Source organism: Camelus dromedarius, chromosome 2 (genome assembly GCF_036321535.1).
Source record: "Camelus dromedarius isolate mCamDro1 chromosome 2, mCamDro1.pat, whole genome shotgun sequence".
Classification (NCBI taxonomy): Eukaryota; Metazoa; Chordata; class Mammalia; order Artiodactyla; family Camelidae; genus Camelus; species Camelus dromedarius.
Genome location: NC_087437.1, coordinates 34,011,175 through 34,025,405, shown reverse-complemented (window position 1 = coordinate 34,025,405; position 14,231 = coordinate 34,011,175). Strand labels below are relative to the sequence as shown.

General features: G+C 45.2%; 1 protein-coding gene across 5 annotated transcripts in view; it reads right to left on the bottom strand.

The window, feature by feature from the left end:
• Window positions 1-14,231, bottom strand: part of SCHIP1 (schwannomin interacting protein 1) — a 141,067-nt gene that overhangs the window by 55,356 nt on the left and 71,480 nt on the right. The gene's annotated exons all lie outside the window — the stretch shown is intronic.

The window sequence follows — 14,231 nt, the reverse complement described above, 5'->3', positions numbered from 1 at the left end:
ACATAACAAAACAGAAACAGACTCATAGACACAGAGAACAAACAGGTGGTTGACAGGGGGAGGGGGTGGGAGGGTGAAAAGAAAAAAGGTAACTATGTGAAATAATGAATGCTAATTAGCTTGACTGTGGTCACCACTTCACAATGTATATTTATATGAAACCATCACATTGTACATTTTAAATATATACGAATTTTGTCAATTATCACTCAATAAAGCTGAAAAAAGATTAAAATAAATAAAAATTTAAAATAGCAACAGAATGAGGGTGGCTTTTTTATTGGACAGTAAATATAGTGGTAAAAAGTCACATCTGCAGGTCATCTGAGCATATGATTTCCCAAGTGACTTACTGGGATCAGGGACTGACCTGGGAAGGGCATAGAGAGCTTTCTGGCACAAACTATATGACGTGGTAAGAGTTTGGATTACACAGAGTATACACTGGTCAAAACTCACTGAATAACACTTTTAGGATTTGTGCATTCCATTGTATATAAAATTTACCTCAAAAGAATAAAAAAGATCTGGTTAACAAATTATGGACTCTAGTTAATGATATGCGGTTGAAGTATCTAGGCAGAGGCTTAGTGATGTCTGCAACTTACTTTGAAACGCATCAAACAAATGAGGTGAACTGATGAATGGATGGGGGGATGGTGTGATGAAAAGCTGTGAGAAAGCAAGTTTAGTAGAACAGTAGCTGTAGAATCTGGATGGTGCCTAAATGCATATTCACCTAAAAAGCTTTCAGTTTGAAAAAGTTTGTAATGAAATGTTGGGGTTAAAAATGAAGTTAATGGGGGGGGGGATGAGCAAGGAAGTCAGGGTCTTAAGCAGTAACTTTTAAGCTTTTCCTTAGGAATTTGTGGAAAGTAGACAGACATTTTATAAGCTTTACATTGTGCTTCTTTACTGGACAGTGGATGGAAGGGACTTGTGAGGGAAATTAATCCTGTGCACATCAAGGGGAACTGGGTCCTTGAATGACTGGCCCAGAGAGCATCACAGTCAGTACCACCAATGACAGCAAACCTTAGGAAATGGCTTTACAGTTTACAAAGTACTTTCCCCGACGTCTCCCTTGACTCTTACAACCTTGTAGTTGAAACAAGTTCCAGTTAGTTGCCATGTGTAGAAGTGTCTCTGCTCCCATGGAGTTTGGTAAGGGAAATAAGGCATAAAATGACTGTATACAATGATGAACGAGTGAAGTACCACCAAAGAGATTTTGTTGTTTGCTCACTAGGAATTCAGGAGAGCACGAGAACTCTTAGCCAGGAGACTGCGATAATCTTGTTCATTTGGAAGGTCTGTCTTTTCTATTTCTAGATTAATGTAAATTTCCTTAGAACTTGGATCTTGGTTGGTTTATTCAGGGCTATTATCCTCAACATTTGAAATAATACCTGGCATATAACAGGCTCTCAATATTTTTGCATGAATGAATAAATGATTTTGACCTGCAGAAAGTTATCTCATTGCTCTCGCCTCAGTTTCCTCATCTTTAAACTAAGGATGTTAATTCTGGGTTTATGGGGTTGATGACAGGATAAAATGAGAAAAACATGTAAAACAGCTCCTAGGGGCACAGACAAGAAACATAAATGGATTTTTTTGCCCTATTTTATTGAAAGGCAATAACAACAGTCCAAGGAATAAAGAGAGGACTGAAGGATGGTGGTGACAGTGGGGATGGGAAGTTAAAGACAGAAGGATGCAGCCCATGAGACTGTGAGAAATGAACTGACGGCAGGCATCGAAGCGAGCAACCTGAGGGAGCGGACAGGACAAGGATTCATGGGGTTTCGAGACCACTGTTGGAGTAAGCTTGGTGCTGTGAAAAGAAACAGGGACGTTAGAAGGAGAAGCTAGTTCTGAGGGGTTGGCTTGCAGTAAGGAGGGCTTTTGTTCTTCATCATAAAGTTTTAAGTTGAAGGTGCGGGAGGCAACTGGAGCTCAAAATGAGAAGTCAGGCTGACAGATAGAATGTGGGGGTCTTTTGCAGGGAGAGGACAGTTGAAGCTGCAGAAGTGGACTGGAGGAAGGGACAGAGTGTAGAGGAAGAATGAATGAGAAAGCAAAGACATCACCGTGGTGGGTGCAATAACACCCACCCCCTACGCCCCCAATGATGTGGTGGGCGCATCAGCCCCCTGGAAGGGAGGGGGATGGAGCTTGCTAATCAGCGGACCCTGAGAGGAGGACATTATTCTGGCTTAACCAGGTGGGCCCAAAGTTAGCACAGGTAAGAAGAGGAGGCAGCAGAGGAAGAACCAGAGATGACAGTGTGAGAAAGACTCAGCCCGAGGTTGCTGGCTTTGACAACAGAGGAGGGATCACAAGCCCAAGCGTGTGGGAGGCCCCAGAAGATGGAAGAGGCAAGGAAGTAGATTTCCAAGAGCCCCCAGAAGGATTACAGCCCTGCCGACACCTTGATTTTAGTCCACTGAGATTCATTAGGGACTTCCGACCTCCAGAGCTGTGAGATAATATATTTGTATTGATTTAAGTCACTGGGTTGGGGTAATCTTTTATAGCAGCAATAGAAAACTAATCCAGTCCCCTCATGTGAAAGCCAGCATTTGGAGGGCAAGAGGAAGCAAAGGGGGTGTGGGCACAAGGTGAGAGGAGAACAAAAACCAACACAGTGAAGGGTCAAGGGGAGAGAGCGGAGGCTGACAGACCTCGATGGCTTTGAACACTGCAGGGAAGCAGGAAAGACCAACAGGTAGAAGGGGAAACACAGCCAGAAGTCATTAGTGTTGACGATTCTGAGGTCATCAGTTTCCCTCAAAATAATTTCAGGACTAATGTGTTAGGGGTGGAAGCCAGGTTATAAGTGGTTAGGAAGCTGGGGGACTGAGTAGAGAGCAGTTTGAAACGAAGGTTGTGATAAATTAGAGCATTAGGGTGGTAGTGTGAGTGTATAATAGAATCAGAGGTGGTTGCTGTGGCTGATCTTTAAGACAGAGGAGATCCAAACATCTATGTGGGCGTCAGGGAAAGAGCCAGCGAGGAAGGAACTGACGACGGTAGGTGGAAAATAACTAAAAGAGCCAGGTCCTAGAATAGTTAGATCAGGATCATGAGAGAGGGCTCCATTCAGCCTTGGAACTGAAGATACGGAGGGTGAGACTGCAAAGAGATGCTGAGCAAAGAGGAGGTCGCAGTGGAGATGGGGAAAGGTGCAGGAGCACAGATGGCTGATTGGGTCCTTGAAGGAGCAGGGGTGGTGAAGATGGCAAGGGTGGGGAGGCGGGCTAAAATGGCATCAGAGAGGCAGACTGGTGTGGGGGAAGCTATTCCAAGAGATTTTGTAGGGGATGTTGCTGCATTACTTGAGAACGTTCAATTCATCCTATAGAAGAACAAGAAAAACAAATGGGACAGATGAAACTTACAAGACGTGTTACGTACAGGAGCTTGTCAGACGCAGGTGAAATGCGCAAGATGTGTTAGATTTAGATGCTGAGGCAGAATTCTTGAGGTGGGATTCCAGTATGGAAAAGTAAGTTAGTAACCCGGATGTGTGGGACCTAGGTCAAGCATGTGTGCGCTGAGCAAAGAAAGAGATGGAAAGACTAAAGAAGCATCTAATATTCATGACACATCTAAATAATCCTGAGGCACTCAACAGTCATTAGATTGTACATTGACTGTTCTTTGGTGACACCCATTCTGGCCCCATGTGTCCTCTGGCCAAAAAATACAATTTCATAGCTGCTCATCAGGTGAGGGGGCAGGCTACAGAGGAAGCCTGAGGGCCTTGCCCCCGCGTCTCTGGTAAAGCAAGTTGTGTGTCATTGGCAGACACCTTCTGTCCAGTTGGGCCTCCTTTCTAAAGCCTCAACTCTGGTTTGCAACCATACCATCAACCAGGAAGATGGCTGTGGCAGAAAGGCTGGGCGTGTAAATACTGCACAACCTAAGACTCAGGTGGTGCTGTCTTTACATCCCTGTACCACGTCCTAAAAGTATGATTCTGTGACCAATTCCAATTCGTGGCGGGGGTGGGGTGCGGTGGCATTTTTCTCCATAACCAGCAATTCTTGGATACCAGCTGGGTGTCCTACAATTCAACTCAGTTCTGACATCATCTACCTGGAGATAAGTGTCAGATCTCACAGATTAAGGGCTCAGTCCCACAAGATCGCTCCCCACTTCTGATGCCGATCAGAAGTCCAGGTTGTTACCTGTGCTTCTGACCAGCAGGCGATAGATGGGAGGTTCCAACCAACTCCTCTATGGTTTCAATTAATTTGCTAGAGTGGCTCACAGAACTCAGAGACACATTTTACTTACTAGATTATTGGTTTATTAGAAAAGTATGTGACTCCGGAACATCGGGAGAGATGCACAGGGCAGGGTGTGGGGAAAGGGCGCAGAGCTTCCGTGCGCTCTTCCCCTGCACCTCACCCTCCCCAGACCTCCTCGTGCTCACCAACCTGGAAGCTCTTCAAACCCTGTCCTTTTTGGATTTTTCTGAAGGCTTCATTTCACAGGCACGATTGATTAAATCACAGGCCATTGGTGACTGATTCAACCTCTAGCCCCGTCTCTTAAGTCAGGGAGATGGGACTGAAAGTTCCAACTTTCTAATCCCCCGGTTGGCTCTCCAGGTAACCAGTCCCCATCCAGAGGTGATGAGGTTCAAATGTCACTTTAATAACATAACAAGAGATGCCTTTATCACTCTCACCACTTAGGAATTCCAAGGGTTTTAGAATTTAGGAGCTCTGTGCCAGAAACAGGAACGAAGACCAAACCACAGTATCACACTAAGCATGTCAGCTCATCCCATCTCTTTCCTGTGCATCTTGATATGCGTTTTAAACTTCCTTGATGAACTGTGATTTGCGCATCTTAATTTGGTCTGAGACTTCTTGGAGGAGTGCCTGTGGTGGATTCGGAGGCCACTATTGCCTCAAGGTCATTCCCACCGAAAAGGATGCTTGGTATCGGCATATTCCCACAACTTGTCCCCTCACACTCTGAGCCCCAGAAATGAAGAAAGAGGAGAAAAATAGGCTGTGATTTTTTATCCTTATAATTATGAGAAACTTACCCGAGAGTCTTACAAATTAAGTACGTCAACTAATTCACTCAGTTTTGACAATTTTGACATTGGTCACACCTGTGTTTATCAGTTCCGTTACTCAAAGATAGTTTCCCGAGCAAATTGTTAGTGGGAATCAATGATTGTCATTTTTTCTTTTCTTCAAGTATTAGATGTTTTTCAAATGAAAACTAATATACAAGACAATCAAAAGTGTTTTAAATCAAAATAAAACGATTTTTAGTTCAAACTGATACTATTTACTTACTAAATCCCTCACTGGGAACATGAGGCTGGTTTGTCATACACAAACAGTTGAAAACAGAATTTATAGAAGTCAGTTACAGTCTTCTTCTAACTGTATTTTTACATTTATTTCTTTATTTTGTTTGTGCCACACCAAGAGAATCCTGTTTCACACAGATAAGTGGTTCAATGTGGTAAGAGTCCTTTATAATAGCTTATGCTGCAATCTCTGGAAATTCTTCATTAAACAAATCCAGAAGCTTGAAAGCAAAGTAGTAAGAAATTTTTTTCAAAATTGATTTACTAACAACATACAGCAACTGCTCATATTTCTTATTATAAACAAGACAAGAAAAGACAAGAGTCCCCAGACTGACAATAGGTCACCAGTCTGGAACCAGACCTCCTCCTCAGTTGCTGCATTGGGCATTTGCTTGTGATTGCACAGTCCACCCAGCAGGCTTGTTGACAGAATGTGCCAAACACATGTGCCTGACCCTGACCTGCCACTAAACCCAGTGGGGCCTCTTGCACGGCCCAGGTCATTTTTCCCGTCCGGACATGCACAGGCACGAATTTTCAGCAAGACCAGTGCAGAGCCACCACCGTCATGGTCAATGACACATTTATAAGTTCAATTTTGAGGACTGTAAAAGACTACTTAACCTGGCAGGATAAATTAATGTGCTGATGTCAGAAAAGGGGATGAAGAGAAATCCTTTGCATAGATATGAGGGAATGGATGCCTACAATTTGGGCTGAAATGTTGTTATATTCTTCTCACCTTGGCTTTACAGGACAACCCTTCTCCAAAAGCCCAGAGCCTCACGATCTCATTTGTATCTGCTCTGAATTCTTTTCACATCTTAGAACTCTTTAATTTCCAATTTGATTTTTTGGGGGTTGAGGTGTTTAGCAGTTCATATAATAGGTGCAAATGAGCCTCTAAAAATACGTCCTGCAGCCCTGGGTTTCTACAGACGCAGTCAGAAACCTGATGCATCAGGCAGTGCGAGAGCCGCTGCCTGCCTCTCCCTCGAGAATAATGAGATGGTGTGTATTTCAACAGAATCTGCCAAAGTGCTTGTTTATTGGACACAGTCCTAGTCCTCTCCCCATAGTACTTTCTGGCCAACTCTGACTGAAATTCACACGCTGCAGAAAAATAGTAACTGACTCATAGATAAATTTGGGTGAAGTCTACATGGTTTCATCCCAAATTGTGCCAATGTTTAAGGACGATTTCTTTTAGTCTCCATTTAGTCTCTGACTTTGGAGTCAGAGAGAACAGTGGCAGAAAATGTAAAAGGTTGTGTAAACCTGCCAGGGCTAACACAAGACTTTCCAAAGAAAAATAAGTTAGTCTGTCTAGCACAAAGTGTGTGTGTGTGTGTGTGTGTGGTGTACGCATGTGAGTGTGTGTGTGTATGAAGGGAAGGGAAGACAGGAGCACACCTCCCCTTCACCCTCGCCGACAGCCTTCCCTACAAGTGCATTTAGCTAAAGCAATAAATACATGGAATCCCTCCCCGACCACAAGAAAGGCTGTTCATTTCTCCCAGGTGGTGGTTGATTTAAAACAGATTCAGATAATAGAGAAGGGAACTGACCCTCATCTTGAAGAAAGGTGACCTCTAGTGGACAACTGTGTTTTGCAATCTGTTCAAACTATAAACAGGATTAGGAAACAAAAATAACGCGAAAAGTATGCTCCACTGTCTTACCGATATTTCAATATTTTAATGCCAATTATAAATTTAAATACACAAGTCTTCAGTCACATTAATAGAAAAGTAGAAAGATCACACTAATGCTAATATATTCAAAGTTACAATTTAGGCCATCCTTGAAGGTTCTAGAATGCATGGAGTCTTGGACCAGGAGTCAGAGACCTGAGTTCTGGGTTCAACTCTGCCTCTGACTAGGTGTATTCTCTTGGGCAACTTCATATATAAAAGCCTCTATTTCCTAATCTATAAAATGGGTTGATTCCCAAACTGTCATCTCCTTGTGCCCCACCCCCCTTTCAGGCTGTCAGATGGTTTGTTGTCTTTTAAAATCAAGTTTATTTCATATGATGAGGCTTCCAAATCAGCAACAACAACAAACAAAACAAAACAAAATTAATATCACATTATATACCAGCACTGGTTGAGTCCACAAAAAGCTATTTGATTTCATCTAAGGTCTTCTTAATATAAATGTAATGAAAAGCAATGACCTTAAACTTTTCTTTTTACATTGATTGTGGGAAAAAGTATTTCAAACACTAAACACACTAGATCATTAGTTTATTATGAAATTTTAGTTTATTATGAAAGTTAGAGATACTACTTTCAAAAAATTTATTTCCTTGAATAAGGCAAAAATAATGATGAAAAGAAGGGAAACAAAATAAGTTATGAGTATATATCTCTTCTGAAAACTCCCTGCTATTTTCTTGCTTCATCACTGAACACAGGACAGAGGCACAATAATTTACGATTAAACTCAACATAATCTTTAAGGGACTATTAAAATTCTTCTGTGGTCTTTAAATCTTTTTCTTTCCCCTCAGTATAAGAGTAGTGTTGAAATGCTACTAGTTATAACAGAATTTAGTACTGAAGAGCTTTCTCAGGTAAATTCTCTAACCAGCTTGTCCAGGGCCAGTTAAGCAGCAATCCAGAATGGTTTTACAATCTTTCTCATTCTCACATCCCAAAAGAGGTGTCTCAATGATTTTAGTTGCTAAAAGGTAGGAGATAAAAAACACTGGTCTAAGAAGTGTTTTGAATTGCAATAAAAATGCCAGAACATCATTGAATGATTTCATTAACTTGCTTTATCTTAAAGCTATTGAATTAAGACAGTTTCTCATGTTTTAGAAAGAAATTCTTTCAGAATATAAATGTAGTGGTTCGGAAATTGTGCTGCTCTGAACAGTGGGCAAGCAGTGAACTTGAAATCAGTCATGGGTTATTCATTAGCAATAAAGTTAATCTGCACATTAATTCCAACTTATCTGAAACTCCCAAATTTAAACTAGTTTTCCTTTGTGAATAGCACAGAGCCTCTTTCAGACACATAAGGTGGGCCAGCAAGACGTCCACTTACTGGAAGTGCTTGGGGTTTTGCATTATTTACTAAGAAAACCAAGACTGAAATTAGCAGTTCTTCCGTGGTCCAATGCCTCGTGGAATATCTGTCTACCTTGCTCCGACACCCCTCTCCGCTTATCTGAGGTGACGCTAAGGGACAGTAGACTTGACTTGCTTTCATTATTGACAAAAGGGGAAAAAGAGAAAATAAACTCGATCCATTTTGCCCAAACACCAATGCTTCCTCTCCCCGCTCGTTGCCTCTGACTCCCAGCGTAACTTGAGGGTAGCCCACTGCAAAACTCACATCTGCTTTGCAGACGGCGGTGGAAACTTACACTGATGGTTTAAGCTACTTGTGTTTTGGTTTGAGGTTTTTAGAATCAAATTCGTTCTCCAAAGAAGTGATTTCTTCAGCAGAGCTGTCACTACACCTGAGGCGATCAGACCTTTGACCCAGTTTGAGAGGGCATACATTTATAGAATGTCACTTTAAAAGAAATGCAGCCTCGGTCACTCACCCAGTGACCCCTGATCTGACAGTTTTGATAGCTGCATGCTTTCTTGATTTAGTTCCCAAACTGTCAAGACAAAATTAAGCGCTTGCAGCCTTTTCCCTTTGTGAATGAAAAACACTTCTAAAACCATAAATCAGGTTATGTCACATCTTGGCTTAAAACTCAGTGGTTTCCCACAACATTGAGGCTGAATGTTGCTTGCTTCAGGCCCTGCTCTACCTTCTAGGCTTCCTCTGTGCCTCTCACATTCTTGTTCACTTAGCTCTGGGCACACGGGATGCCTTTGTTTTCTAGAAAAGCCAAGATTGCTCTTGGCAGAGGGCCTTCTGAGGAGCTGTTTCTCAACCTGGATGCCCCTTCCACCCGGCCTTTCCTTAGCCCCGAGGCTAAATCAGGTCCTGTCTCACAGTCCCTTAGCACACTGTGATTTCCTTCTCAGCACTTACCACACTTTCTAACTACCTGTTCCTTTGTGGGATGTAGAAGGTTGATTCACTCCACTAGGCGCTAAGCTTTCTCTATCTTGTCTACCATTGTCCCTCCAGCATCTAGCCCAGGGTCAGGCACATAGTAGGTGTTCAGCAAATATGTGAGTGAATGAATGAAGGGAATCCTTGACGTTCTCTCATGGCAGGTCTTGGGACCCAGGGCAGGACAGGGCCTGCAACCAGCTGCTATTAGTTCAACTCATCAACCACGGCAAAGCCAGTCAGGCAGCCACTTCCTCATCCCAAGACCGTGGGGGAAGCCTCACCTGGCCAGCTCAGGGGCTGACGGCCAGCTTGTGAGCTAAGCCGGGTGAGGCCATCTGGCTGCACTTCCCTCCTCACTGTGAACTGTGGCTTTGGCAGGCTCAGAAGGGCCCTTCACCTGGCAGATCTGCCTCAGGGACAGCACTGACTGTGCCAGCTGGACCTGAGGGCAAAAATAATCATTTGCAGCTCTCCATGCAAGCTTAACACATATCAAAGTGCATCCACTAGACTAGCGCCCCCAGTTGAATTCAAGATTAGACTTATGCATCCAAACAAAAAAAGGGGGGGCTATTGATAAGTGTACAAAGTCAGAATTCTTATAATTAAGGAGTGATAAAGTGTCCCAACTAGTTTTGTAATCAAAAGAACTGAATGCAAAATAACCAGTAGGAAGGTGAACTGGGTTTGTGAAACACTGATATTTTAAAATTTGCCTGCCTACCATGGAGGTCTAGGCTGGAGAGAAAAAAAAAAAAACGCCCAAGAAAGAAAACTTAGCACATTTGCTTTCTTAGAGGAAAACAAACAAAAATGACAGCTTAAAAACAAGCAATAACCTACAATTAAGACTGTGGTTTTCCAAATGCCGGATGTGATCTGAGTCTCTCTAATCCAAAAGCTCTCTCTGTAGAAAATCCTTACTATTCCATGTTACAGCACTGTCATTGACAGTAAAGGAACAACTGAAGTTTCAGGACTCCGGGTACTTGCTTGCCTTGCCTTGGTGATAAATTATTGGTGAGTCTGGGTCAAAGGCTGCAGAGAGGACAGGTCTGGTACTGCTGAGCTGAGAAAACCTGAGCAGGCTCTCCCTTCAGCAGTCACTGTAATCCGGGGTGGATGCCTGGATCCGTGTGACTCTGCGTTTCCTAGGCAGTGAGAGAACGAGGCAGGTATGCCATCTAAGGAATGATGGCACGCAAACCCACCCTGCCCGCCCCTGTGGTCTCTTTCCTTACCCCACGGCTACTGCTCTAGGATGTAGGATGCACACACTACAGGAAGTGTGGATCGCCTGTAAAAAACAAGAGAGTTCCTACAAGCAGGTAAGAGATGTTCCCAGGGAAGGACTCTGTTTGGCATGATAATAATTCAGTCACGCTTCACTTGGAGTGAAGAATAACTTTCAGCTTTTCAATGTATTAACACAGGGTAGTGACAATAAATGAAGAATCTTTCTGAAAGTGATGCTGGTTCTTTTAAAATTTTTTTGATGCTAGTTCTTAATGTTGAAAAAAATACATGATTAAACATTGGGAATTTATAAGGTTTCAGATGCACTCAATGTTTTCTTATTTACAAATGACATGGTTAAGGTGTTTTCATTATTTTCAAATTACCCTTCATTACTGGAATGATGACACAGGGACGGGATGAGAAATCCAATGACCTGACTCCTGCATGGTCATTTTCACCTGGGCTTTGTTCCTGTAGAGGTTGGAATAAGCACAGGGCCAGTTACATATTCCACTGGGTCCCGAGAAAACTGAAAATGGGGACTCTTTGTTCAAAAATTAAGAATTTCAGGGTGGCAACAGCAGAGCACGAAGCTAAGAGCTGCACCCTTTGAAGCTCAGGGCCCTGTGCTAAGGTCAGAGGCCACACGCCCATGACATCTGTCTGGGGTGGCAGGCGGGGGAGAAGAGGAGACAAGACATACAGTCGTTTCGTCTGAGAATGGAGCAGGTTCTCAGATGCACAGAAAAAAGCATTTTCAATTTTGGCACGCAAATATCAATGGAAAGACACAACCTCCCTCAGTAGGAGAGGAAATGAAATTGAAGAGGCTGCTGAAGGGGAGAGGAAGAAAGTGACCTTTACAAGCACGCACCACATGCCGGCTGCTGGGCCCCGAGCTGGCACTGACATTGGCCCTATTCTGTCTTGCTGCAGCGTAGGATTAACTCCACACTACAGACGCAGAAGCTAACTGGGGTCAGTGATGGGTTTAAGCTTAGTTGCCTCAAATTTAGAAAGAGCAGGTTAAGAGATGCAGACACTACAGGACACCTGGGGGTATTCTGTGACCCTGCAGGAGACTTCTCTCCTGACCCACATCCTCCACTGAGGACCACTCCTCCCCCCTGCTGTCAGCCCACAGGCCCCAGGGGTCTGTGTGCTCTGGGCAAGCACTCTCCCCACGCCCCTGGCTCAACACTAGCAGCGTCCCCCTCACCGTCTGCCTTGGAGGGAGACCATCAGCCCGACGGCAAGGTCTTTCACTCCTAGTGATGCTCCCTCAACTCCTGGGTCATCCCTCACCCACCCAGGGTCCTTCCTATAAGGCTCTGTAAGCCCCTCTCCCAGCCCTTCCAGGGAGCCCCCTTCACTGTCTTGCTGTAACAGTGCCCGGAGGCACTGCCTCCCCTGCAGCTCTCTCAAGTGGTGGCTGTTCTCCTTCCCTCCTCCCTCTTGCCAAAGGGCCTGTGATGGGAGGAGTCTTGCTGCTCCTCTCCTGCTGCCAGACCCCGGCTGCTCTTCCCAGACCCTGCTCGGACCCTCTTGCCATCAGACCCCTGAGTCACCCTGAGTTCGCCCTCCAGGCTGCAGTCTCTGATTCCTCCCCAGGTTTTACTCTGCCTCGTGCCCTCTCCGATGTGAGTCCTGTTGTAATCCCTAGGAATTAGTGACTTTCTTCTACAATAGAAAACGAACAAACAAACAAAAAGTAGAAACAAACACCAACCACTTCAGAGTAGGCCAAAAAAGACACACTGGCTTTCTCTCTTGCCTCTGCACTCACTTGCCCTGGGGGAAGTCAGCTGAAGACGCTCAGGCAGCGGATGGAGAGGGTCACGTGGCGAGGAACCGAGGTCTCCGGCCTCCAGCCACGCGAGTGCGCCACTTGGCAGAGGACTCCCCAGCCCCGGTCAAGCCCCTGGGTGACTACTGCCCCTGTGGATGTTCCGACTGAGCCTCACAAGAGATCCCGAGGCCGAGCCACCCAGCCAGGCAGCTCCCGGGCTTCGGACCACCAGAGGACTGTGAGATAACGAACGTCTTTTCCTTTAAGCTGTTACATTTGCAGTAAGCTGCTACAAAGCAATAGATAACAAGGACAGATAAGGACAGGCAAGGACCACACAGTTAAACTTCTTTCATTTTTAAATTAAGAACCTATAACCTATAATTTTGCTAATGTGAAAAAAGGCTTCAGCTGCCAGGAAGGAAAAGGGTCTAGAGGTTCGCACAGACCAGAGCGGGGCCTCTGGGCCAGCCACACCTGGTGCTCACCCTGTGTCCCTGGGCAGGTCTCCTGGCTTCTCCGAGCCTTGGCGCCTCCTTGCTGTGTGGTTGTGAGGGCCACACGACATTATAATGCCAAGCGCTGGGCACAGCTCCTGGCTCTGAGGAGGCTGATGGCGGAGGCGGTGATCCCCCACCCCGGGCTGCCCTGCAGACACACAAAGACCCAGCAGACTGGCAGATGGCGCCCTGCCCACGGCCCCAGGCCGCCCCTGCCTGGGGAAGAGGGCATGCACGGGAGGTGATGGGCGGGGACGGGCGCTGGCGACACCAAGTTCAGGAGGTGTAATTAGTGACCGACGGGCTGCACCGTGGGCACACGCTCTCCCACTTTAGTTTTGAATCTCAGAGTGTTAGTGGCCCCACTTTAAAGTACGCTCCGCTATTGTTCACAGCTTTTCACCAGCTTTTTATCCCTAGGACTGTAGCATGCGATGCAAGGCTCTGCCTGGGGGCCGTGAGATAAGGGCGCTGGAGGTACGGCCTTGGTGTGAAGTGCCGGTTTTCACTCAGCACCGTAGGAGCGCGAGCGAAGCTTCCACCCCCCTGCAGCCTACCCCTTGACGCGTTCCTGTCCCCCTTGAGTGTGACACACACCGACCCTGTAAGCCCTCTTTTGCTGCTGACCACTGAGTGGGTGTCTGAGTTTCAGGTGTGTGTTTAGGCTTCAGCTGACCACAGTTGCTGAAGGTCTCACCATCAGGTGAGTGTGAGGGGGTTGTGAGTTTATTTTAAATTCGGCTTCCTGGACTGTGGCATATTGTGGGTGTGCGAGTATAAAAAGGAAAATCAAAACAGTGAGGGCACTAGTGAGAATCTGGAAGTCTGCACTCCTGAGGCCATTCAGAACCTAAGCCTGGAGGCTGTGACTGGCAGCCGTCCTGCCCATAGTGAAAATACAGTAACAAAAGTACAATGAGGAGTTTCACCAGGAGGTGACAGGTTACGCTCAATTCCTCCTCTGTTGTCATTAAAAAAGCTTTAGTTGAAAGGAAGTTTTAATCCACTTGGTAATTCACCATAGGGTCACATGGGTTAACTTAAATCTGATCTAATCAGTAGTACGAAGGTTTTCTTTTTAATAGTAATCCATGAAGAAAATGGGCCGAATTGTAGGCATTTTCAAAAAGTCAGCCACAGAGATACAGATATGGGCCAACACTGAAACAGCCACACAAAAGTCGGAAAATTACTTTAAACCCGGCTAAGCACTTCTCACAGTGACTTTGTTTCCCTGGAAACCAGATGCAATTCAGTGTCCACACTGCTTTACGTGACACTTAAAGTATTAGACTCTGCTGTTCCCACTGGTGAAACCCGCTGCTTG